Here is a 27,601-nt window from a genome sequence, read left to right as displayed (position 1 = left end):
CTTGCAACCCTAATTTTCTAGGATTCTACTCCTCAAGACACACACAGGAACAGGCTCAAATTCTAGTGACTGCTCCACTCCTATGCTCTGCTCAGTTACCAACACCCAGTGCCCATCCAGATTGACACCACTTGGCCTTCTGCCCTCAGCTTTAACATTTCTAAGATTTCTGCCTTTCTCTAGAAACAGCAGCCACTATCTCCTTAAAACAAGGAGATGCTGCTCTAACAGCCTATTACATAGGAGATGTGCACACTATGTACTCTCTCACAGGCACCTGTTTTGCCCTTTCCTGCTGTTGCCTCCTTTAATTTAATTTGCTCCATTACATTGTTGTTTTCCCTGTAGGGAATCATCACCCAGCAGTCAAGCACATTGACAGGGAGAGGAATCCGCCACGTTAATTAAAACTACATTTAATTATGATCACACATTCTGGAGGGGCTGGCTACTAGCAGGCAGCCTGCTAGTAAGGGACATCATCAGTGATGCTCATCAGGAGCCAGAGATCATTCAACTGAATCTGTGCCTTGCTGTAATACTTTGCAAAAAAAACAAATGAAAGCCCCATAGGATATGAAGATCCCCATCTTGTATCAGTGGAGCACTGGCAGTTTATACCAGCTAATTATCTGGCCTCTGATAATTAATTTGATGATGACATTCTTGATAATCATTTTAGAATCCAACACATTTTAGCTGGTGGACAGCCCCTGCTGTTAGATTCCCATGCAACTGGCAGTGGTACTGCCTGCAAACACTGGAGCAAACTGACACTGGCAGGAGGCTTAGAAAAGCCTAAGTGTAATTAAAAATGCCCTAATATTTCACAGCTTATTCATGTCCTCCCCCCAGCTTGTCCATGACCTTTCAGGCTGCTAGGCTGAGCAAAAAAGGTCCAGTTCTCCCTTAGTAGTGCCTGAAGCTAGCATGGTGTAAGTATACAGTAGCATATGAACAATTATTAGAAGGGGTACTTTAAATAGCTCAGAACTGCTGGCTCATAAAGCCCATTCCCATAGCATATGCAAAGGAGGTAGATCTTTGTTGGTTTTTAAAGGTCATTTGAGACTTTGGGTACTTGAGGATAATTTCTGAGCTGGAAGGCTGCCCTTTCACTCTCTCCAAACACTTGCAATGTTAGTGTTTTCTGCACGAGTGCCTCAGGGGAGACGTTAAAACTAAAGCAGAGGGGAAGAGGGAGGAACGTGATGGGCGTTTACAGGTATTCTGGAAGGAAGTCTAAGTCTAGTAAGGATGCACAAGGAAGATGGTAGGAGTAACTGAATTCATGCTAATGCCCGTCTCCTTTTGGAGGGATGGTACTTTGCTGATGCATCCTATTTCAGCTGCTTTATGTTCACGCTGCCCAGTGACTCACTGAGAGTCAAATGAAAACAAGCTGTCCCTGTGCTTTGTCAAGTTATACTAGAAATAAATAAGTAACAAGCAAGCATGCATCAAAATGTCTTAGGGTTTCTCATAGTAAAATTCAGTCCCATGATTGGACACTGACTGTACAGCTGAATAAGCGTCATGTAGAATGCTTGACAGAACACAGTTACAAGGCCTGAAACACCTCCTGCTGCAGGCAGGGGCAGATCCAATGGTGGGGGCAGGGGGCATGCAGTGCATTTGATTCCTGATCCATCCAAAGTTTAAAGTCAACTGCCTGATGGAGGCAGCTGTACTTCTGTTCAGGCAACAGTGAGGGAGTCAGTTGACTTCGTGGCTCATTGTAGTCTACCTGATTCCTTTTAAACTCTTCACTACAGAGGCATTAATGACCATCTTTCCCTTTTTTATAATCTTTAATGGTTCCACTACTCAAGCTATCCTTTCTTTTGCAATGCTGCTGTCTGCTAGCTGCTCCTAGTAAAGTAACTCCCATTTCAAAGCCCTGCACACTTTTTAAATTCTAGTTAGGAACATTAACTCAGATGTGGAAATGTTAACTCAGGTAAACAATAGCCCAGGAGTGGAAAAAAACTTTCCATGAAGCATTGGATGCACTGTCAAGATACTCAAGAGACTAGATTTTGTTTTATGATTCTAAAAGAGACATACATTTAACTATAATTACTACAGAACTAATGACACAATATATTTTGATTATTTTTGCATTTTTATACAAGAAATGAATGCACATTCCAACAGTTGTTTTTTTGCTTCAATTTTAAATGTCATAATATAGCTCTAAGCCCCTAACTTATTTGTGAAGTTTCTACTTTCTAACAGAGAAAAATTGTGTGTTTTGTTATACTTGATGATAATGCACCACACCATCAACACCCCCCACTTTCAAAATCCTAGATCCATCCATGGCTGCAGGGCTTCTGGGATAGTGGAGATCAGACATTTACATGAAGATCAGGGAGCAGCCTGTCTTTCTCCATGCTACAGTGCTGTGCAGTTGGCCTAGGGCAGTGGTTCGCAACATTTTTAGATTCAAGGCAGCTCTCCATAACTGAATGTAGCAGTACCCGGCTATGTAACGTTTTTCTGAACATAGCATCTCCCCAGTTAAGAACCATTGTTGTGCTGCCTCCACTTACCTCAACGATTCTCAACCAGAATCATGCCACCATCTCCATGGCCATGTGGTTCTTCACTGCATGCTTTGTGTGAAGCCATATGATTTTCTTACTGGTTTATCAGATAAATCTAATGTTGAGGAGAGTGCCTGCTCCTGCTGTACCTGCTTCCTGATCTGGCTTTGCATGGGGCACATAGGGTGGTTTCTACTGGGGGGGGGGCAATGCCTGCACCATAACACCCTGGAAGGCTCTTGCGGCACCCCAGTGAGAACCACTGGCCCTAGGGCAGTATTTGTCATCTGTTGTGGGTCATTGATTACTGAGCCAGATGGCATCTCTCTCTCTCTCTCTTTTTTTTAAAGACAGTTTTATACCAAATGTTACCTACAACACAGAAGACAGCTATGAAGTTACAAGCCATTCAAGACTTCCCACAACCCCAAAAGAAAACACAATGCCTTTCTGGGAGATCACAACTCAAGGCCTTACAGCAGCAGCTCCCAAACTGTGTCACAGTCGCAAATGGGATCACAACATCAGCAGATGGGGTTGCAATAAACAGGGATCCTGGTTTTCCATTTGCTGTGGGATAAAACAGATTTCTTCCTTTAATGAAGAAAAACGTGGGAAAATGTGGGTTTGGGTTTCCCCTTGCAAGTTGCAGCCTGCAAGGGGCTGCTACATACATGTGCACACACACATGCATGTGGCAACCAAACAGCAGTGGCTCCTCCAGGTAAGTCTGGGGGGGCAGGAAAGGGGCACAGGTGGTACTGAGGGTTGGGAAGGGCACAGGTGATGTGGAGGAGTGGGACATCAAAGCAATGTGGGGGGGGGGGCATGTGCCCCCAAAGATTTCTGCACCTCCAGTGAGGCATGGGCTGCAGCCAAGCCAGACCAGCTCCAGGCAGGAGCCACTTCCATGGCCCAGAGAGAGGGACCTGGTGCAGGAAGAAGCACTGCACCACCATGGTGAGGCACAGCAGCAGTGGTGATGTGGAGTTGTTGTCCTCACTGCTGTCAGGCTGGTAGGGGGTGCTTCAGCTTGGCAGCCATGGCAGTGCGGCGCTCCCTCCCATACCATGTCCCACCTTCTGGGCCATGAGCCCCTGGGTAGAGGGCAGCAGGGCAGGGAACCCGACACCGCAGCAGGTAGCCCGCATCCTCCCTTACCCCACAGGCTCCACTTTGACCATCCCCATCACCAGGCTCCATGCTCCACTTGGGTGGCAGCCAGGGCTCAGGCGCAGCTGGAGGATGCAGGGGACTCTGGGACCTGGCCCTTGGGTACCTGGGGGTGTTGCAGTTCAGGAGTAAGGGTCAGTGGCAGGGCCAGGAGGCTGTGGGTCAGAAGTGAGGGTCACCTGGGAGGGGTTGCAGGTTGGGAGTGAGAGTCCATGCTGAGGAAATTGGGTCAAAAATGGGATGGGTCATGCTGAGGAAGAGTTTGGGAAGCACTGCCTTACAGCTCTCACCCTTCTGCTGCTCACAGCTGCCAAAAACTGCCCTTTCTCTATCACTCAGAAGAATCTCTGTGTACCTCGTCCACCCTGTAACACCTTTCTTTGTCCTGGTACAGCAGTTGCTGTTTTTCCATCCCACTTCTGTATTCCCCTTTAAAGGGTACATTGAACTTATTTCATTATCTCACGGACAGACAGGTTTTCTCTAAGACCCAAAGAAGCATCTGAAAGCCCACAGAGGGGAGAAACCTGGAGAGCTGGCAGATCTGTATTTAGGACCTGGAATCAGATTACAGGTTTCCCTCTCTATGTGCTATACATGCATTCCTGAAAAACAGTGCGTAAATCGAATTCTCATAAAGGGGGAACCCACTTTACAATGTAACACATAGAGACATGTTCCAAGACTGTACTGCCGCCCAGACCCATTTCTACCACTTTTACAGGACAATTTTAGTACTCATCAACAGCAGACAGTACACACAAACACAGGGTGGTGGTGAATGTCACCATAATGGGGATGGCAACTACAGAAACACGTCTCGCAGACAACCAGCGACGAGCACAGATCCACACAGGAGACTGTATTTTGGTGTGTGTCAGTCCCACAATGCACTGCACAAAGCAGCTGACTGCAGCCTTCCACCACACCAATTGCATAAGAGTGAATTTACCTTGCATATAATATTTTTTTGGTATAAAAAAGGACATGAGTGAATTTGCACGTACAGAACCCACACAATGCGAGGAAAACCTGTCATCCTTTCCTGGACTAGTCCCTGGGGATATTAGCAGGACGTGAAGGTGACCCCCTCTGAAGGATACTCGAGGGACAGAGAAAGACTGTCCCATCTTTGTCTCTTTGCAAAGGGGAAGGAGGAGAAAAGGATCTTCCCTGAGTGACAATCAAGGGAAAATAACCTGTGAAAAATAGTCCTGCACTGCTGCTGGGTGGGACGTGACCCAACACATCATGGTTTCTGACTGACTTCTACAAGGGAATCAGCTCCTACTCATTAATTGGTGTGGTCTGCCATCCCTGCCTGCATAACAAAAGCCCCACCATAAGGCACTCCCTTTCAGAGGTGATGAGTTGCTTGGCCTTTGGAAAGGGAGATAACCTTGGAAGCCTCCAGACAGCCAAGCAATTATTTATAACAGGTATAAAACAAATCAGCAGGACTCAAAGTAACAAAAAATGTCTAACCATCATATAAATAGTAACAGCATTTCAAAGTGCTGCCCTGCTGCTGTAGAATATTCTATATCACTTTACAAGCAACTGATCTGGGTTCAGAAGGTCACAATTTTACTGGAGAACAACTGGCTGCTGTATTCAAAGACGTCCTTGCAACTCCTGGAGAAGATGGACAGGATGGTCTCTCCAAAGAAATCTGTAGGTGGGTTGAAATTGATACTCCAAAGCCAATATAAGACACAAGCAGCTCTCCAAAGCTGGTTTATTCATTCCCAGATTTTAAAGACACGCTGCAATGGGAAACTCAGGGGGGAGAAGGGAATTGGAGAAAATTGTTTTCTTGTGGTCTTACAAGGCTTCTCTTATTCCCAGTGGAGGAGAGAAAGTTATTGCAGACAGACAAAATAACTTGTGTTTAGGACTCAGATTTTGCATCTTTTGCAACATATACTTTTTCCATGTATTTTCCAATGTTTAATTATAATTGCTCTTTTTAGGAATATTCCTAACATTCTCATTCACTACAACAGTAAGGGAGAATCTTTTTGGCAAGTGTGCCACAAGGCAAGCCCCAAACCCTCCTTGAGTGCCACTCTGATCCCCCTCCTCATCTATTGCTCTGCTTTCTGCTCTCTGCCCTTTGCTTCTTGTCCTACCTGCTGCTGTGGTTCCTAGCTCCCTCCCCAGTCTGCTACATGCCACACACAAAAGCTGTCCATGCCACTTGTGGCACGCATGTTGTGGATTACCCCACCAACAAAATGCTAAGAAGGGGTGCATCACAGCAGAAGGGACTTTGATAAAGATTTGGAAAATATATCCACAGAATTTTTTCTTCAAGAACCAGTAAATAGTAAATAGCCCCCACAGTTAGAACAAATAAAGACATATGAAGGGCAAGGGAACAGACCATGGGCTAGGGTCTAGTGGCTGAACTCTGACATACAAGCCATCTTTTCTTCTTTATCTTTTTAGAAAAGGCAAAACAAACAAACAAAAAAAAAAAAAGCATCAAAGGCAGATAATTTCCCCACAAACTATTTGAAATCTGCCCACATACCTAGTTTGGTCACCATTTACTGATGCTAAATTTCCTATAGTGGCCATTCCCTTAAGCAACCCAGGAATATTTCATGTTACATTTTCATGTAAGCATCTCAAATAATTACTTAATGCTATATGTGCCTATTGACTATAAAAAAGCTAGAGGTAGACTTATTTTTAGCTGCAAGTTATTTTATCTATGAAGTTGTCATCTCCCACTAATACCTGCCCCTAAAGCACCCTCAGGTTCTTGGAACAAATATCAATGGACATCTCTATGTATCAGTTAAGGCTGGAACTCCAGGAGCAGATGCAAATGATGCAATATATTAAATCTGGATATCATTATTTATACTCATATCCACAGATATCCAAGTTTTGGGGAATCTGCATCTGGCAATGCAGCAGTATGAAATGAGTCATAGGAGCAGCTGCATGGACAGTGCAGCAGAGGAGAGTCTGACAGGGAACAACTTTCTACTCCATTGCCCCAAACATAAGGAAATACGAGAGGGAAACTACCTCAACTGATCAGCTTGCCTCCAAAAGCAATGAGGAAAAATGGTACTTGACCCTGGGGAAGAAAGGAGATAGACTTACACTATGTAGCAACCAACCCCTGGATCATGAATGGACAGGAACAATAACATGATGGACGTAGATGAACTTTAGGCCTCTCATAGGTGTATTACACCCATTCTGGACATTTAGTCATGGGGGCTTATTTCCAACATGTTGTCTAGCTTGTCATGTCTCTCAAGTGTCAGGGTCTAGAGCAATGCTTCCCAAACTTTTCCTTAGCATGACCCTATTTATGGCCCCATGTCCTCAGCATGACCCCATGTCTTCAGCATGGGTTGTCCCAACCCACAGCCTCCCAGCCTCATGACCCCATTTGGCATCACAACTCACAGTTTGGGAACCGCTGGTCTAGAGTCTCTGGCTCTTCTGGTAGAGGGTTGAGGTTTGGTTTCTTGCCCCTGGTGTTGGCTTGGGATCTAGCTTCTTCCGCCCTTCATGCTTACTCCTTGCTCCCAAGCTTGAGTGTCATCTATAGCTGCTCCTGGGCTCTTGTTTCTTGGGCTAAACAGGGGACAGTGGAAAGGATGCCAGCTCTGGCTGTAGGTCCCTGGCCCAGTGTCCAGCACTGCCTAGTGCCTCTCTAGCCAGAGCTCCAAGCCTACAGAGACAGGGGCAGGAAGCAAAATCAGGAGCAGGTTTCCAGAGACCCCAGCAGCAGAAGCAGAAGGAGCATCAGGGGGGAGTGATGGCTGGGTGTGAGGGGCTGCAAGTTAACCCCACAAGGGCTGCAAGTCATTTTAGATCCAGAGCTCTCAGGTCTGATCCCCCCCCCTGCCCAGCCAACCTATGTTAACACCTGACATTAGAGAATGGTGTGGAGCCTTGCAATTCACCATATAGCAAGCCAGTCACTCTCCAAAAGCAACACAATCTTCCAACGTACTTCCACAAACACCTACAGTGAGAGGGGCATTTCAGTAGCTAGGCCAGCCTGATCCATGGTCTCTCTGCTGAGCTTCCTAACAAGAGAACCAAATGGGGCAGTACTGTCATGCAGATAGCCTCCAGCAGTACTGCACCAGCAAGAAAAAACCTAGCACGGGCAGTCATCTGCACTGAACATCACTAGAGAATTCTCTACTTTAGAGCCAAACAGAAGCCCTTTTGCACAGGCACGCTAGTCTTGCCATCTCCTAATGGCAGCTCCTGTACTTGATCACCTTCTGCTTATGGCAGTATAGGCATGGGAAAGCACATCTAAGGTATATACCAAACCTGCTCACCCCCTCTGTAACACCATATATGATCCTCGACTAATTTTCACATGGAATGTGACCATTTAAGTGTTGACAAACACTAAGCATGGTTTATTTTTAAAAGGACAGTGCCTGACATATGTGATCATAATGAATTGCCTATTATATTACACAATGAAGACCATTCCAGGAAGGCTGCAAGCATAGGATCCTTCTGGCTTTCCTTTCGGGGCCATTTTTAAACCTCTGTTACAAGACATTTAAAGTTTTATTGTTCTCAGCAGTTTAACAAGCCCCTCCCACCCCATACACAATACCCTCCCTGCTATAATGTAACACCTGATCCACAAAAACAATAAATCTATTTTGCCCCTCATGTCCACCTTGTCTACCCTCACAGGGGCAGCACAGAGATACCATATTTTATCACCGTCTTTTCTGCCTGAGGAAGTTAAACAGGGGGCAAACCATTTGTAAGGGACCAGGGTGTAGCTGGTCTTGCCTAATGGTTAGACCACTGAGGGAAAGCAGGGGCCTGCGGCTGGGTCAGAGGATGGGAGCCACATTACCAAATCCAGAGGGAAGTCTAGGGGCAGAGTCCACAACACAGTCCAGGGTCAGGATCCAGGAATCAGATGCTGAATACCAATCTGAGGGGCAGTCCACAGGGTGAAATCCAAGAGCAGAGTCAAAACCAGCTGTAAGAACCAGAAAACTGAGCATGCACAAATCAGGAGGCTTGCTACAGCAGAACTGGATCAGGACTGTTGACTGGCCTGCAATCCCAGGGCCCCAGCTGGTGCTAAAAGGGTAGGCAGTTCACCTAGTAGCCAATTAAGATGCTCACTGTTCCTAAACTGGGGCAGAGTTCATTAGATGAGGCTTGCTACAGGTGTGCTGCTGAGGTACGTGGCCCAGGCTGGCCTGCCTGGCAGTATCAGACCAAAGCTGGTCTTCCTGATCAATGTCCCTGAGACTACTTAAACACGTTCCAGGTGTCCTCCGCTTACTCAGGAGCAAGGCAAATGGAGGTTGTGTTTTAGTTTATCCTGAATATCAACTGAGTACTCCTAGCATCATTATACAGCAACGTAGTATCACTGAAATCAACTGAGCTTTGCCCATACATTCCAGTTAAAAAGGCAGTCACTTATTTTACTAAAAACAGCCTTTAATACCCAAGGTTACAATGTAGGAATATGCCCCAGAATCAGACCCCCCAGAATCCCCTGTTGAGCTCCTGGTCAATATGAAGTTACACTCTCTACACTTATTCCTCTCAAGAGTAAAATATGGTGTGTACATACGCTCCAGATCCTCAAAGTACCTGATGGGAGCAAGGCACCTAAATGCTGATGAGAATTTAAAAACCCCAAGGTCCAGAGTCATAGGACCTCTTGACAGTGCATTATTGTAAGTGACAAGTTCTGATGGACAGCCCTTCTGCCTCAGCTAAGGCAAGGTTGAGCTCCGATTTACCCCTTTAGTTTTGTCACATATATTTAAAGCCATATCTATTTTTTGAGTTGTTCCTGCTAAAAATAACACCTGCTCCTAAGGAACCATTTGCTACCCCACCTCTCTCCAAGAACTAGGCACGAGTTTTAACTAGCTTAGTAAACCCACCTATAATTTTTTTAAGATAAAGGTGGCATTGTACAGACAACCTGCTTTTAATAACATTGAAAGTTAGCAAAAAGGGTATGGGTGTGGAGGAGGAGAGCAAGGTAAGTGTCTGACTACTGTCTCCAAACATGCTGCATCCTTAACTTGACAGGGCTTTAGGGACTGATCAGTCTATCCATCCAGCCTCCATTCATTCCCTCAGTGGTGTATCCTTCTGCAGTATTCCAGTACATGAAGGATCTTTGATCAGGAACAATGTCTAGAGACTTCGAAATGGGAGACAGAAAGTCACCTCAGTCTATCATTCAAACTTAACCACATACTAAATGAGCCAAAAAAGGGGGGAAATCACTTGAATGGGAATCAGACACCTCGTGGAACAACTAGATTTATGAAGGAATAGCAAAATAGTAGTTACTAAATGATTAATCCAGGGCAACCCTGTGAGAGCAGCCAGAGGGACCATTTCTTATAATGTTATATATAGATATTTGCTTTGAGAAGTTAATTTGGTGGCTCACCTGAAGAAGACTGCTATCTGAATCCAGAACTACAGAGTGATACTTTCCTCTTCTGAAAGCCCCTGGGTCTATAAAGAATAAAATAGGTCTTGTGGAAAAGATGCTTGCATTGCATGGTCCTTGAGAACTTCTCCATGGCTTCCCTTTGATTTGCCTCTTGGTTATGTTCCAGAGCATATATCAATACATGGGATATGGATGTCATGATATACCCCGTACCACAGCATCAGGGATGGATTCCCCAGCATTTTCCAGGTGGAAAGGTAGGAAGGCTGCATGTTATATCAAAGGAACTCTTGAACAACACTCATCTGTCTTCCGTTCAATAGAAGAACCCAGACTTCATCTTTATGATGCATCATTTACCAAACTCACATCCATATATCTCACAGAGAAACATACTTATTACAAGCTACATCACTTGTTATTTGCCAAATTTCCCTCTCTCTCAAAATCCTCTGCTTTTTCATAGTTACTGGCAAACACTACATTTCTCCCCAAATCTCAGACTTAATGGTCTGTCTGATCACCAGTTCTTTTCTTACTTTGTAGTCTCATGTGCCTTGTTGGAGTATTTTAAGGTCTGTGTTGCATGTTCAAGCTGGAATGAAAGAGTTGCACTAGCCACCAGGACTGTCCCAATCAGCACCCTGGCTGGACTAGTCAGCTGATTGCTAAGTTAGCTCATCTGCTGTGATTTTGGGCCTGATGCTACCAGCAGAAATTTGTATCAATCAAATTTATAACTTGTGCTTGGCTGCCTGAAGGCTGTTGTTCTCAGTGGTCTGTATCAGCTGCTGGTATAAATGGACAGAATTCTGCTGAAGGCAACACATATGCACCTGTTTGCAGCAGTAGCAAACTAGGGGCAATACCTCTGGCCCTGAAGAGCTAACAAGAAGTGGAATGAAATCTTTACACATCATCTCCTTGAATGGGAATGTAAGAACAGGAGGTGTTAGACCAAGGAATCTGTACAGCAACAGTGAAGGTCAAGCCCAGAAGGGCCAATATTATCTTCCACCAACTTTGTTCCTATATTTTGAGAGGATTCAAGTGGGGAGAGCACACCAGGAGATGTCAATGTCTTCTGCATCCTGTAAGATGGGAGATTGTCATCTCACTCAGCATTTTACGCAGCTTTGTGGGGAAAGCCCCACCAGGCTACAGTGCCCAGCAACTGCTTGTGGCCCATAGCGTGCAGTGGCCTGGTACAAAGTCTTTCACATCTGGGACTGAATGAGGAGTTTGACAAATGATTTGTGTCACGCTGCAGCTTGACTGGTGAATAACCACATTAATACCCTAGGCAGGGCCCTTCCCCCAACTCTCCTGCCACATTTTAATGATACTTTGAAAGGAAGGGGTTCAGTGTTGTATGTGGTGGGCCCCCATAGGGGTACTCATGGTAAGGCCGCAGCTGACTTGGGGCTCTGCCTCCCCTATACCCCGTCCACTTGCCAACCATGGATGACAGTGCTCTGTGGTCCACAGTCACAGCTCTGACTCTATGGCTCTGTTCGCCTTGCACTTTCTGTAGCTCTGACGTAGAATCCTCTGCCAAACTGTCTCAGGTTGCGGCATGGGTGTGCCCGGCGTTGTTTTCCACCATCTGCTCCCAATCCTGATCCCTGAGTTAGGGACTCTAGGCCTTCCCTCACTGGAGAGTGCCTCATTCTACTTCACCCAGCAGGTCTCAAACAAAATCACAAGCAGCAAGGAACAACAACATAAAAAAGAACAACAAAAGGATTTTCCCAGAAAAAAAAGCCCGCAGAGTTAGTCTCAGGTTATCTCCCTTCCTAGTTCCCCTCCAGAAGGAAAAAAAAAACCCAAAAAGGGAATGGGAGGAATCCAATGAGAGCCTTGCTTCCTCCTATCCCAGTGGGGACCCAGCAGGTTGGGTGCCCCACTGCTGTGACATCCCTTGGTGTCCCCCCATACCCAGGCTCTCTCTGCCCAGCATAGGGTTACTGCCGTCCTGGCTCTTTGGCACCCTAAGTGCCTTTTAAACTTCCCACAGCAGTGCACAGGGCTGATGTCATCAGCTATGCATTGCACAGGCAGATCGACAGAGTACTTAAAAAGCGGCGCATTGGCACCATGCACCGTACCTGTCTGGGCTCACTCTCCTTTGCAGGTAAGTCCTGCTGGTCTTGTGGTGTTCCCCGCCCCCTCCTCTTGGGGGCCGATGGGGCTCTTGGGTGTTTGAGTGTGGTCATCACTACCACAGATTGCAAAAAACCCTAAAAGCAAGTAGGAAGCAAGTCAGCATAGGAGTCTTCAGTGCTTTGTGCTATCAGTACACACCACTGGATTCCCTACAGTAGACATTAACTATTTCTTATATTAATGGCTGTGTCACTTGTCCAGCTAAGTGACAACATGGGAACTTACATTAAAATTGCATTGGGTTTGCTGCTTTGTTGCTAAGTACAGACAGTCAAAAAGCTTGAGGCTGAATTGATTCAATCTTTGTAGATTAGTCTAAACTGAATAGATTGAACCAATAAGCAAATTAACAGACATTCACTTTTGATTCCAGAAGTGCAGCCACATGCCTGTAGTGGCCCAGGCTAGAAGACTGGGGGTGCTAAAGCATGCCTTCCTGCTTGGCTGGAGCAGACAGCTTGGGCCATAGCTAGTCCATCCACCCTGTTGGGGGATAGTGGTGTGGCAAAGAGGTGCAAAGCATCCTATGCTGGGGGACTGTGAGTTAACTTGAACCCAGAGGGGATCTGGGACAGAAGTTTGATAAACTGATTTAGCCTAAATCACTTATGTCTGATACTACAGCCATCCAGGTTTATCTTAAACAAGTTTTGATCATTTTGAAAGCAATTTATGTGCACTGAACTTCTATTGTTACAGATTTGAACCAGTTTCCAGTCGCTATACCGGTTTATGTGTAATTTCTGTCCCTAGCCTGCATGTTTCAGCAAATACCTTTAAGAACATTTATTTGGATGGTACCTGCCATACACCCTTGCTAATGATTAGATATCATGACTCGAGAAAAATCAGTTAACTCCCGTTAACTTCAGTAATACAAGGCCATCAACTACAGGCAGAAAAGAGAAGTCCTGTTCATTGTGATTATCAAAAGGTTGGATCTCTGTGGCCCAGTGTACTTTCATGTTGATATTCACACATTAAGAAACATTTGTCACTCTGGGATAAAGAATTTTCCCTAGTCAGAGCAACTGCAGTCAGGCTTTTATACATTTTAGTGTGTCAGCACATGACAATGACTGAGCCCATCTGAGAGGACTGGATTGTCATTGGACTTTGACTCAAGATGCTAACAGTATAGTAGAAAAATATAGCTGACTGTGGCAAAAAATCTGAACATCTCAGAGATCATTGCTTCGTACAATCCACTGTCAGTCATGAAGCTCTGGCAAGTCTACACAATTCCTGTGGTCTCCCCTCATTGGAAAGCCCTTAATCCACTATTTGCCATGTATTTTTCCCTCTCCCTGGAATAGGTGAAGCAAACAAGGGAAGGTTTGCAAGCTGTCATTGTCCTTGGCTTCCCTACATAAGTAAGGTCATTCCCCAGTAGCAGATGAGAAAGGCCATAATATTGCAGTATCATTTACAAAGGAAGGCAACATAGTCTTGATAGGATCTAGTCTTCAGGATCTTCAGATGGAAACTGCTAACCACTGATGTCACTACTACTTTCTGTGGCCCTAGGCACAAGGCCTCTTCCTACCACAAGACCCAGCAGCAGTACTCATTCTGACTCATGTAGGGAGCTGAGTATTAAACACAAGAGGAGCTAGAAATCAAGACAGTCCTTCTGAAGTGGCATCTCCTTCATGTCAGTTATCTTTTTACCCCCTCCTCCACGTACATTCAGCTCTTCAACTGGCTAAAGTTAAAGGAGGGAAAGAGACTGCAAAGGAAAGCCACGCTTAGGCAGGGCAGTCTCAACCTTCTTTGTCAACACCACCATCTGCTGGACCCTGGCAGGCATAGACACTGCCCTGTGCTCTTTGCTTAACAAGGTTTCCTTCTGGGAAGATTCCAAGTCATAGGAACGGACTGGGAATGCCTTTGTCACTGAAACCATCGAATGCAATCTTGTCAAGCATAGCTTTTTTTTTTTTAAACTGAGTCTCTGTAAAGTTCTGGCAGACGAGGTTCTGTGGGTAAATGTGCTATCTTTTATTAGACCAACAAACTACAGTAGTTGGAAAAATTGTTCTTTGCAGCTTTCGAGTACAAACACCCTTCTTCAGACAGAGGGAGAATCACCTTTCATTGCACCTCATTACAAATGAAAGTAGTGATGCCAAATCTGAGGGTTTCCACAAGATGCTTTCTTGTCATCACTAGATGCTTTCTTGTCGCACCACAGTGCGACTCGCAGTAACTTCCATGAAGTTACACAAGAGATCAGTTTGACCTCTACAGAGGAAAAGCCAAATTTATCATCCATATAGCCTCATGGAAGTCAGTGGAGTCATGGCAGCAGTGAATTAGACATACATACACCTATTAGAGCTCTCACTACCCTGGACATGGGCATGCATGGTGGCAGAAAGCATACTGTTTTTGCTTTTTAACCCAAGCACAAAGCCAAAATTCAGAGTCATATTGATTGCTTCAGTTAAGAGGAGAAATTGGGTGATGGAGCCAAGTATCTTTGATGTGAATGATTTAGAGTTCATTTCCCCAAACACACTGGGAACCACCCTGGGAATCAAGGCTTGGTGCTGCGAGCAAAGAAACTTTCCTAGCCAGCACTCAGCCCAAGACCTCTCTAGGCTTTCTTCAGGACTATGCTCCCAGTGCTTATTCCCGCTGTGCCCTTGGCTTTCTAGGCCTTCTCTCTTCAGTTCTGTGATATTTCATACTGCTTCTCTCTCCCCTTCCTCATTCTTCCCCTTAAAACCTTCTATTAAAATATCCAGCAGAACCCCCTCCACCCACCTGTGCCCATGACTGGAGGAGACTCCTGCAGTTTCAGTGACCTGGGTCCATAAAGGAGCATGGCTCTGACATTAATTTCACTGCTTTCAAGTGGTTTAACCCAAAATGACACCATTCTGAAGCAACCCTTTTAGCCACTGCACACCCGTAGCACAGGTAATGCTCCTATCCTCCAATTATTTTTCAAATGCCCACTATCAGAGATGAGAGCCTGGTGAGCACTGAGTGATGACAGGCTAAGCCTGTAATCCCCACCTGCTGTGTGTAAGGCCAGGCACAGTCCAAGGTTTGGGCTTCAAACTTCATCCTCACTGCAGGGAGGAGATATTTGTACACCACTGTTGAAAACTTTTTATTTATTTATTTTTTGTGACCAAGAAGTGGACAAAGGATGGGCCAATAGTTAAGGCATTTGCTTGTATCCATAGTCAGATCCAGGATTTTTTTAAAAAGGACCCAGCTGCTGCTCCTATGTCAGGATCCAAAAGGGAGGGGTGACTGTGACTTTGCACCCCCTCTGGATGTGCCCTGCTTGCATCCCAGTCTTATCCTCCCTCCCTCCCCCCCCAATAAAAAAAACAACAAAAAACCAAAAACTAAACAAAACAACAACATTGTAACATGGCAATAATAATACATCTGGCTGAGGTTCTTCTAAAGGAACTTGTGGCATCTCCTCCACTGGAAGTATTTCAAGAGGCTGCATAAACACGTATGTGGGATAGGTTAGAAACAGGTCATCTACCTGTCTAAGCGGGGCAGACTAGAGATCCCTTCTAAGCATACGATTCTAGGGTTGTTTTAAGGAATTGTGGCATTGTAGGTAAACTCCTAGCATGCACAGGACTATATTGTGTTTTGAAGTGAAGTGATCACGGAACATCCAGGAACTTAAAATTAAATGTCTGATAGAGTCCTAATAAAAGTTGAACTTGCCCTTGGTCAACTATTTCCAAAGAGACTGGATTCACCAAGTTTGGGAGCCATTTAGATCACTGGTTCTGAACCAAGCACTTGAAAGGACCCACAAGTCAGAGCCCCATCACCTACAAGAACAGGCAGCCTTTTTCCTAACTGGAGCCCTTTTTCTGACTGAATCAGGAGAGAAGTTGCACTTTCAGTCATGCTTAGAATTTGGTTAAAATTTTGGGAGAGGGAAATCAGTTTTCTTCCCACTCTTCCATGCTCAATACTGTTGCTGCCTTTCCATACCAGATCCTCTCCAACCTTCAGTCAGGACCACCAGCAGGCTTTCTGTACTGTTTTAGTTACAAAGAACCACTTGCATACAGCTGGGACTGGGAGTTAGCACATGGCTACATCAAAGAAACTCGGAGAACCAGTGTCCAGGCCATCCCATTATAGAAGATAATACTAAGTGCTTTGATAGCGTGTGCCTACAAAGCTCTGCCCTCCACTGGATGCAGCATGTCAGACCTTCTCAAGCAAGACAACACTGACACCAGGACCTGAGCCCTGTCACCTTCTGAAAGCTTCCTCTGAGTTTTGGGTGTACATCTCTGTATTTGTGGTGCACAGAGGTGTAAGTTCAATTTGAGTTAATGGTCATGGGGTTTGCCTGTAGGTGAGCCTGCTGTGCCCATTCTCCACATCAGCTAGTAAGGACATTCCTGCAATCTCTTCTCTTTGTGCCTGCCTGACCCTTCTTGCCTCATTCTTGTGAGAAGTGAACAGGTAACCAGTTGGGGTATTTGTGTCTCCTGCTAACTCAGCATTGTGGAGATGCCAATCAGCATGAAGAACCAGCTTATGCAACTGTGCATAACCCTTGGGGACTAGGAGGTCTTCTTCACTGCCTTTCATCTCCAACAGGGAACACAATTGGAGGGCCTCTGCCTTCAGTCACACAGAACAGGCTGCCAGAAAAAAGGAAAAATTGTGTTGGGAAGGAGGGATGTCACTTAGCATCAGTGAGCTGAAAGAGGACAGGCTTTGCTAAGTGCTCCTCGTTTGATCCTCAGGTACACACTGGCCATATATACACCATATGTATGAATACATGCGGTTAATACTGGGAACTTGAAACCATAGCAAGTCTGCATTGTCTATATTTAGGTCCCAGCCACTGCAGTTGGTATAAACAAGTTCACTGAAGTTAAGCCACATTTCTTGACACATTACACCAGCAAACTCTCCCTATGCCTGAAGAAGAGTGTTTGTGCCCAAAAGTTTGCAAAGAACAATTTTCCCAACTATTTAGTTGGTCTAATAAAAGATATCACATCTATCCAAAGGACCTTGTCAACCACATTTCTTGAACATTCAGGCAGATAAACCAGTATTATGAAAGCTCAAGACACTAATAGTGGAAAAAAAATCTGACAAACTCTATTTATTCACTCATTAGGGATGAATCATATGTCATCTTAAACACCCCGCCCGCCTCTGACTTCTGATTAAAAGATGGCAAAAGTGTGTTTCAAATAAGGCATTGACAATTACCCCTAATATTTTTCATCTCCCCATTTTATCAGTGCAGCTGCCAGAGCTCCAAATCAGTGTTTCAATTCTTCCTGTTTTGGTGTAAGGGTGAGCGCTTATCTCATGGAGCGTGGTTGTGCTGTGTGAGTGTAAAGAAGTGTCTAGGCACCAGAAGACATGTGGGATGACTTTGTCAGCTTTGGTGGTGATGGTGTTCTTCACTTCATGCTCCTAACACTGGACAGGAATTTGAATATCAGACCACTGCGCATAAAAAAAGTGTGCGCACATAGAGTAAGGAGGAAAATGGCAAAAGGCTGGTAATAGCCTTCCCCAAATTAGCTCTCTCACTTTACTAAAATGGGTGTGAGAGATCATTAGCCCCACGCGCTAGGTTTTTGTTGAAAAACTGAAACTTGTTTGCTTGGTTCTTTCTACCATGAGATTGGTGCCTATCATTTACCTTTAACTTTCTAAGGGAGAGAGGGAGAAGGCAATGTTACTCCACATTTCTAGCTCCCCTTAAATGAGAGTGACGGTAACCATGGGTGCATCCCCATGAGCAGGTACATGCATTCCCTGAGGACAAATAGCAGTGGCACATATTTGTGCTCCTGCTAGGTGTCCCCTGGGAATGTACTTAAACGTGCTCTCTGGAGCATGGCAATTTGCCCCGTATGGGGTAGGAGAGGCTGGGGCCTGGGATTCCATGTGCACTCTGATCTGCACATGCCCCATGGGTTTTCCAACTCCATTTTCCAGAAGAGACTTGTCTGATCATCCAGTGTAGTCACCTGTTTGACTTGGGTTTTAGAATCTCAGCCAGTTATGGGATTCAACAAAAGATGTTGCATGCAAAAGATAACCCATCTTTCCCTGTATTACAGGACTCATGCAACTGGAGAGAAATGACTTGGGAGAACTGAGTGTAGAACTGCAGTGATTGGAACTCTGTTGGACATGTAAATTAGAAAGGCACGTGGACAGGGATGATTCTGGCTGTCAACCACTCAAATGCCCACTACACAACACAGCCTTAAGCATTTGGTCAACCAAGATGACAACAATACCACTTAATACATGAGATACAGCAAAAGAGCTTATTTTAGTTGTTGGCATGTTCTATTCAGAGATAATCTAAAAAAAACCCCTATTACATGAATTGGCAGCTAGCTGAACAATGTTAAAATAAAATCCTAAATAGGATCATCTTTGTTGAGCTTATCTTTGTTTTGGGCACTGTACTTCAAGAAGGATGTTGATAGACTTGAGGGGGTCCAGAGGAGGGCCACTTGTATGGTTAGGGGCTTACAGGACAAGCCCTATGAGGAGAGACTAAGGGACCTGGACCTCTTCAGTCTCCGCAAGAGAAGGCTGAGAGGTAATCTTGTGGCCACCTACAAATCCATTAGGGGGACACAGCAAGGGATTGGAGATGCTCTGTTCACCAGGGCGCCTCTTGGGGTAACAAGGAACAGTGGTCACAGAGAGCAGATTTAGGCTAGATATCAGGAAAAAACTTCTTCACTTTAAGGGTGGCCAAAATTTGGAATGGTCTTCCAAGGGAGGTGGTGACCTCACCTGCCTTGGGGGTCTTTAAAATAAGGCTGGATAGGCATCTGGCTGGGGTCATCTGACCCCAGCGCTCTTTCCTGCCTAGGCAGGGGTTCGGACTCGATGATCTGTTGAGGTCCCTTCCAACCCTAACATCTATGAATCCCTAACTGAGTCAAACCTGTTTCGCTCAGTCATTTAACTTGGACACCCTGTTTGTTCTTAGTATCAAAGGGAACCTTTCACCTCTTACAAGCCAATTTGCATCTTCACTCCTAAAATGAGCTTTTGATTTTCTCATGTTTTAAGACCATCTCAGTCTCTGCCTCCTGTGTAAGTAATGGAGGAGGAGCTTCAAAACTCTTTATCCCAAATGTATTTGGACAGGGTTGTTCCATAGTTACCTAGGGCCAAGCAGGAAGTTGTCTTTGAGGGTCCAAGTTCTAACTGATTAGCACTGCGGCACAACCAGGGTGGCACCCCATTTCCTTGGACTGCAGAACTGGTGTGCCAACATACAAGAATAAAAGCCAAAGAAGCAACTTAAGAGAAAAGGTAAAGGCTACACAAGATAAATATCAGTAGTTTCCAATTTAGTGGAGAACAAGATGGTTTTGCAATAAATACTCTGAGACTTTATATGTCCATATGGATGATACTTAAAAAAAAAAAAAAAAATAGGAAAATAGTTCTCTCTCTCTCTCACACACACACACACACACACACACACAGGTATTATAGATAAACAACCATATTTGCAGTGTTTAAAGTCCTACATTTTGCATAAGAACTGGCGAGATGGATAATAGATAACAAATTAAATAAAACAAAAGAAGAATATTATGTTCATATCAACATTTTTAACAGAGGAATGCAAACTGCATTTCAAAAGACAGTTAGAAGCTAGTATCTCCTAGCTTTTGGCAATCCTAAGCATAAACTAACTGCTGCCTGTTCTTTCTGTCATTTTTTTTTTTGGGGGGGGGCAGAGCAGGAGGGGTTGTTTGTTTTTTTTGCTTTTTGTTTTTTAGGGCATCTCAGACACCCAGACTTGAGACATAGGAGAGAGACTTGTGTGCAGCGGAAAATGGCCACTAGAGGGAGCCATGAAGACAGCTCTGCTATTTTGAGTCTACAAATTAAAATGCACCAAGATTTGAAAATGAACTGGCTTTGCTGTGCCAAAACCAGGAAGAAAGACCTAGCCAGGAGATAACACAGGACAGAACAAACCAGAGATGTAACATGATGCCTGAGTGGCCAGGTGGTAGAGATGCATGGGACAACATCACTGGCTGTGCTGCCAATGGGGTCTGACAACACAGCCACTTTTATTTTTTCCACTCCCTCCTCCAGCTCCTGGGTCAGCACCTGCTGCCTCCCCCCTCTCCCCCAATTTCATTATGCTACTAGACCAAACAATGTGCTGTTTCCTGTCGCAGAAGTCTTTATGTGACTGTTTCACATGAAGAAGCTGATGCATGGAAACAGCAACCACACAGTCTTGACAAGGTAGAGATCTGGGCCCAGTGGAAAGGGAGAATCTTGATCAACTAGAGAACCCCCATCTTGCCTTCTTCCATCTTTACAGCTGTTGAGATCCTGACATCTTCCACCTGATCTACCTTAGAGGACTTGGGGTTGGACCGTGGTTTGTCTGGAACCTCCCTTCTGGCCTGTTCACCAGGGGTGACCCTTCCAGAAGTGTGAGACTCCAGGCAATATAGCTCTGAGGATCACTGGGACATGCAAGCCTCACTACCAATATAAGATCTCAGTCCATGGAGAGGTGGAACCAACAAACTAGATGAGCAAGAATGTGGCTCTATGTTTAGAGACATCAGCAGGAGCTGAGTTCCTTTAACAAACAAGACATCTGGCAAGAACATCTAGGCCTCCTGGGCTTGCCTTAATGCATCACAGTACACCCAAGGATATGCCAAAAAAAAGCCATTTGTGCATACAAGTATGAACCACTGAACTAGTCTCATGGCTACAGGGGAATCCCATGCAAAACTGATGAGGGAGTTCAACCTTTTCAACTAGGACTATGCGGTGACTCAACATATTGCACTCCATATTATTATGCTAATGGCAATGTGAACAATGAGAAATTAGCCAGAGGAATGCCCACATCTGGTTTCTGAGGGGGCGCACAAAAAATGTTTCCTGCAGTACTATTCAGCATAAGCAACACGAGGGGAGGCACGGTGGGGTGGGGGAAGGGGGCACGTGCCCCCCCTGAAATTGGCCCTCATGGGCCAGGGAGTGGGGAGTGCCACTGGTGCTTCCAAGGTCAGTGATCGGCCACTGGGGGACACTCCCCACTCCCCCCTCGGTTGGCGATTGTCCACTGGTGCCCCATCCAGAGCCAGGAGGGACCAGTCGCCCATGCTGTTCAGGAAAACAAATGTGCTCTTACAAAACTGCAAGAGAAGGGTAGATTGGAGCATTAGGCAGTCTCTGTGTCACTGTAACTATAAAGGCACATTTACAATTAGAAGTAATTGTAATGGATGGAGATAGCCCACCCACTGACGAGCAGAAACAGACCATCCAAGATGAAACCGAACTGGAGATTTTGTGGCAGGTAGCGTAACAGAGTGGGGAAAAATAAAAGCATTACAAAGCTGGATTTAGTACAGAAGAAGCAGAGCAATAAAGCTAGTTATGGCCAACAAAGCCACTCCTAACATCCTAAACACAGTGGCCAGATGAGCTTGTCTACAAGCTGTTGCAGCAAGTGGATGAATAGCGCAAGGAAGGCACAATTTCACCTTGCAGATTTCAGTGAATGAGCTGCTGCGTACACCAAAGACCAACGGTATCATAAGCATTTGTTGTAGGTAGAAAGTCACCATAAACTCCTGGCTGGGAGTGGATTAAAATCCTGAAGCACAAGATTTATCTGCCCAAAACAGCAGGCAAGTGATTTATTTCCCAAACAAACCCTACCCCAAAGCTAACTAGTAGGTGGTGCTGAAGCCAGAGTAAAAAAAATTCTAATAGCGAGAGTATCCACAAGGAGTTATTTGAGTATGAATGAATCCTCCATGGCTAGCTAGCGCGCCTGCTGAGTTTCAAACAATTATGGCTCAAATATTGCAGGAGGATTGTCTGTGTTTTGGCTGACATGCTAGTAAGGAAGAATTTCATGGAACATTTACAAATCTGAAGGAGGTTCTACATAGGATTTTCTTTAAAGATTTTCAGTTGACAAATGAATAGTTCCTAAGAGTATATCAATGCAGACATGGAAACACCCTTCAAAAGGGATGGCAAAAGCTACTGAAAATGTACGGGCACCACAGAGTGTCTGACCACATTAAACCATCATGGAAGATTTGTTCCAATTTTTCCAACATTAATTAATCTGTATGCATCCTGTTCAGAAGAAAAAAAATATTAAATGAGTTTGGGCAGAAGAGGGAAATAAGGATTCATAAACATTTTAAGAACAAAAAAAGGTAGCATATCCCAGTGAGCTGGAACTAATCAGTCACATGAACCACTCACAGCTCTGCTATAGGAGTTGGGGCAGTCACTTCACACACATGTAAAGATGGGGTGAAAATTTTCTGGTATTTCCTTCTAGAACATTGTCAGAGACTGAGAGAAATGACTCATGAATGAAAATAGAGGCTTTTGGGGGCATCATTTTTTTTAGTTGATTCAACAAGTACCTAGAAGGGAAGGGAGGAAAGAAAAAGTGTACCCTCTTCATAGATTGTGAAAGCACTGGTAAAAATACTGCGGCTAAGGGCAGGCTTTCCTTTACTGGCAACAGTCAGGCTGCAAATGGCTTTGATCCTAGAAGTTTACCAGTAAGATGTTTATTATAGACCATCATGAAGATATGCCAATGCAAATGCACTGTCCTGGTTGCCCATCAGGGCAAAGGGGAGCATAAAGAAGGAAATTCTATGCTCAGAGTCTCTTTCCTAGGTGGCCAACCTAGTAGTGCTCAGAAAATTACTCTGGTAGCATACAATGAACTATACAATGAAACTACAGCCTCCCTGTCATTGAAAACTGGAGTTACCTGTTGAAAATGGTTCATAGAATCCAAAGTCTAGAAAGGACTGCAAGGATCATCTCCTCCAAATCTCTAAAGAGATGCAGGACTTCCTAAACCAACAGCCAACCTGGGCCATCTGTCACAAAACAAGGATCTCTTACTTCACAAGCAAGAACTCTAACCACTGGTCCACCCTCCAATGATCGTCAGACCTCTTCCTTTGAGGCCCTCTTGGATAGCTAAGGCAGATAGAAATTAATCTGCACTGGACTCAAAGGGCAAGTGGTATGTGACTGCGTGCACAAGGCCACTCCACCAGGGCACCAGTGGGAAACGGACCCAAGATGTCCTGGCAGGCATCTGAATTACCTGGGCCATAGTGCCACCTAGTTGTTTACTGTGGAGACAAAAAGTAACAATAGCAAATAAATTTACAGAGAAAAGTACTAGGTAAGTACATGGACAGCATCAGTAAGTAATAAAAGTTAAAGGGATGGCCAGTAGGCATTTTTTAGTGGCCAGAAATGTAGAGGAGTCAGTGTAGCTCTTCTAATAATTAGCACAACATGGCAGGAAAAGCAGTGTCTCATCACTGGGAATGGACTAAGAAGCCCCAGCACTGGCTGAACATTGATTTTGCGGGGGCAGCAGGATTTGGTTGATGCAGCAGTGGTAAACATGACCCCAGTGTCAGCTTCAAAAGCCAATCAAATGTTTGGAACTGTTTACCCAATATGGATAACCTAAGGGGTTTGTTTCAGCTAATGGTTCACAATTAACTTCATAGGGGTCTCAGATATTTCTATGGCAAAAAGTTAGGGAAAACATTAAGTCAGCAACTAAATCATCCAGCCTTGGAGGATTGGAAGAGCATTTATGCACATGCTGAAGTGAGCACTGGACAAAAACAAAAACAAGCCCCACCAAAACTGGTGACACTTTGCTCTGCTACCTGTCAAACTGCTACTCTGATGACCCCAGTGGAGTAATTTCAAACATGCCAGTTAAATACTAAATTTGATCTACTGAGACTCAACTGAGAGAGAGCACTTGAACTAAATCACATTCCCTCCCTCTACTAGGTTTTTCTGCCAAGGGCATGCTGTACGGGTAAATCATTACTGGACTTAGTGGGGAAAAGCTATAATAAAGCAGATGTAGAAAGCAATGACATATTTAATAGAGTGTTAAGGAGTGATAATGAGCCTGTCTTTGACTGCTAGCAGAATTTTATTATCTTTTTAGTTTTTGCTCAGGGTGTAGCCCCTGAAAAATTGATAAAAGTGGGTGCAATGTATAGATACAGATAAAACTGAGATTTAGATAGATAGATAGATAGATAGATAGATAGATAGATAGATAGATAGATAGATGTTGATATTTATGGAATTTACTGGGGTGGAGTTTGATGTGGAAGGAAAAGTGCTATCACTTTGCATTTTAAGGATTTGCTGACAAACTAGGAGGCTCTGGGGAAGCACATAATCAGGACCCTAGACTTAGTTTAACCTAGAATCTAACCCAGGGCTGTCCAACTGGCAGTCCATGGGCTGAATGCAGCATGCAAGGGGTTAAGTTGGCATCCCCTGGACTCTCACCCCCACCCTCCCCCCTTGATCCAAGTGGGACAACAGATGGAGTCTCTTGGCTCCCCTCCATCCTCTAGTTCCCATTTCCTGTTCCATCCCAGAGGGCACAGCAGGGCAGCACAGCAATGGGAGCTAAGTGAGGCCAGGGCTGAGTGGTACAGTGTGGGAAGGAGTCCACGTGGTGTGCGGTTTGAAGGGCCTGTGGCTTGCCCTGTGTGGCCCCTAAGGCATGTACATGGCTTCTGAGAGCTTAGAAGTTGAACAGCCTTGATTATTTAACCCAGTGTGCTGAAGGAAGCTTTGTTGCCTCTGTTAGCTGGGTTTTACTTCTGTGTGCTGGAGTTATCATTGGCCTTCTAGGAAAATAAAGTCCAGGTCTATAGCTGCTTTTGAGGAGTATAATCATTTTGTTTTGCCTTCTGTGTACAAGGGGGAAAGGCCCCTAAAACCCCTAACAGACAACATCCCATTGTAGATACGTAGTGTCATTTCCATGAAATGATTGCATTTTCCATGACACCAAGGATATTTTTTAGATGTTTTGTTTAGCTTTTATGTATTCTTTTATATACTCACTCACAGCCTCCCCCCACCATTAGTCCAACATGATTTTCTAATCCAGCAGGATTATTTTTGTTTGCAAGCTGTCTGCCAGTGACAACCTCAGGCTCCGTTAGGGCCATTTGGTACTTTAGCCATTCTAAACACTGATCTGAGTCTGGCTCTTTAGCCTTTTTTAGCAGTACACCAACACTGCCCTATGCTCACATGCTTTTCTCCCAGGTATGTTCATACTTTAGCTTGGAATTTACATTTCTGTCTGTTTACTTGTCATTTAAAATTCCTCAGAGGCTCTAGTCTAGTTCTTCTGCCATTTTTCCTTAGAACAAAAAGTTCCTTATATAGACCTTAGTACCTTATATGCCTTCAACATTTTATTGTATTTTCTTCTGGAACACCTCAGCTGCTAAGTACAATGAAGAGAACAGTGAGAGGCAGCTGGAGGTTTTTAATACGCACAAATATGTATTGCATTTTATGAAAGGTACCTGCCAGAACTAGGATGGCCATCATTGATACAAAACTGGATGCCTTTATGTCTTCTATTTTTCTCTTGAAGAGCATCCTTTATTTTGCATCCTCTATTTTTGAGAAGGAGTGTTCATTTTATTTTGCCTTCCGTGTACAAGAGAAAAATAGAAGACATAAAGCATAAGGTTTCATATTGATAGAGGACAGAGTAGCAGAAAACCAAAATGTCCTCTATGATGGCCACCCTAGTCAGAACCCTCGTGATATGTCAGGAGTAGAAAAATAAATGAGTGCTGGTCAAGTCTTTGAAAATGTCTCCCCTCGTAGTTAATGGAAAATGTTTCTTTTTGTGTGTTTAATTCTTTGGTCTATGGTGGTTCTTAACCTTTTTAGACTCAAGACTGCCCTTGGAAAATGCCAGCTCTTAGCTTTCACTCATTTCTTGACTACACAAAAAATAATAAAGGAATTCTTCTGTTACAAAAAACTCAGAAAAACCACAGAAGTTCAGAATGTTTTTGACATCGTGAATTCCTGTTTGAAGTCTCCGAGTTATTCTTGTGAATCACTGCTAGTGTTGGCACACCTAGTATTGTACAGCACCCCATGGCACCCTTAAAAAGGATCTTACGGGGCCCTGGGGTGCTGTGGCACCCTGGTTCTGAATTTCTGAAGATCTGTACATAAGCAGAAGTTCCCTGCACCACAAGTCTCCAGGCTATCATTCCTCTGTGACTTTCAGGTCATCTCCACAATGGAGACTGCAATGTCAAATAGAAAAGATGCAGATGTAAGGGACCCTTAAGGAACTCAGTTGCCATCCTTGTGGGAACCTCCTTAGAGCTAAAGGACAGGGTGAGTGCACCCAGGTTACACACAAGTCACTGCAAAGAGTGTGCTACAAAGATCTCCACTTGATGCTGTGGCCCTCTCCAGCCAATGGGAGGAAGGTTGAATCCAGGGCGCTCTTTGACAGAGGGCTATTAGTCTAACACATAGTTTTTTTTCATAGTTTGGAGGGAGAAAAAGTATTTACTTCTCAGTAAATAATCTACATAAAATTACCCTTAGCAAGGAACATCATTCATTAAGCTTCAGGTGGATGCCAGGGATTTGCCATCTATAGTTACCAGTACCTGCAACATCCTAGGGTTTCATTCTGCAAACAAGGCAGAGATAGGACTGCTAACAAGTATTAGCCTGTGCTGGCAAGGGAGAGGCAGTATTCACAGACATGACAACCTACCCACAGATCAGGCTGCTCCAGGAAGAACAGAGAGTTCTCTTGGCTGAAAACACATTTTGCATAATACTAGGGTGCACTAGTCCCCAACTTGTGTGCCTTTCCAGTAAACAGCAGAGGAGGCCCAATTATTCCTGAATGTCAGCTTTCAGCAAATCTACCACTTGGAGACTAAAGGGAGCAGGCAGGAAAGAGAAGTGCATGCACACCAAAAAGCTGTGAAAGATCTGAGGCTGTGCAGCTAGCAGACTAGCTCAGCAGTCACTTAAGGATCCATTTCAGGCACAATTTGTTGGTAAAAAAACCAGGGCTTAGACACATTAATATAGTTTCTCTACAGTCCCCTACAGGTGTTTCTATTATCCTTCTCACTGTTTCCAAGACCCTCAGAAACCTATCTGCTATCTGCAGCCCTCGCTCCACAGGCCATCTGGCTAGAAGTCACCTGATACCCAGTTTCTTCCCCCCGGTACAAACACTTACCTGCTGCCTAAAGTTCTTCAACCCAGATAAATACTTATTCACTTCCATGAAGACCAAACACTCTTCAAACTATGACTTCTAGCCCTGAGACAGCATCTGAAAAGTAGCAAATTAACCACAGGTGGAACTAAA

The 27,601-nt window shown here is 44.6% G+C and overlaps 1 long non-coding RNA gene across 3 annotated transcripts; it reads right to left on the bottom strand.

The window, feature by feature from the left end:
- Positions 1-461: 461 nt before the first annotated feature.
- On the bottom strand, positions 462-27,601 carry LOC132248672 (uncharacterized). 3 transcript variants are annotated; one of them, XR_009459989.1, is made up of 6 exons: positions 27,470-27,601; positions 12,282-12,413; positions 10,168-10,235; positions 8,590-8,718; positions 7,155-7,422; positions 462-3,119 (listed from the first exon to the last, which is right to left on the bottom strand). It is a non-coding gene; the product is annotated as an uncharacterized LOC132248672 (long non-coding RNA). The 3 variants fall into 3 exon arrangements; XR_009459990.1 differs by lacking the exon at positions 8,590-8,718; XR_009459991.1 differs by lacking the exon at positions 8,590-8,718 and having other exon boundaries at positions 7,155-7,325.

The sequence above is a fragment of the Alligator mississippiensis genome, chromosome 2, assembly GCF_030867095.1.
Source record: "Alligator mississippiensis isolate rAllMis1 chromosome 2, rAllMis1, whole genome shotgun sequence".
Taxonomy (NCBI): domain Eukaryota; kingdom Metazoa; phylum Chordata; order Crocodylia; family Alligatoridae; genus Alligator; species Alligator mississippiensis.
This window is presented reverse-complemented; position numbering and strand designations above follow the sequence as displayed.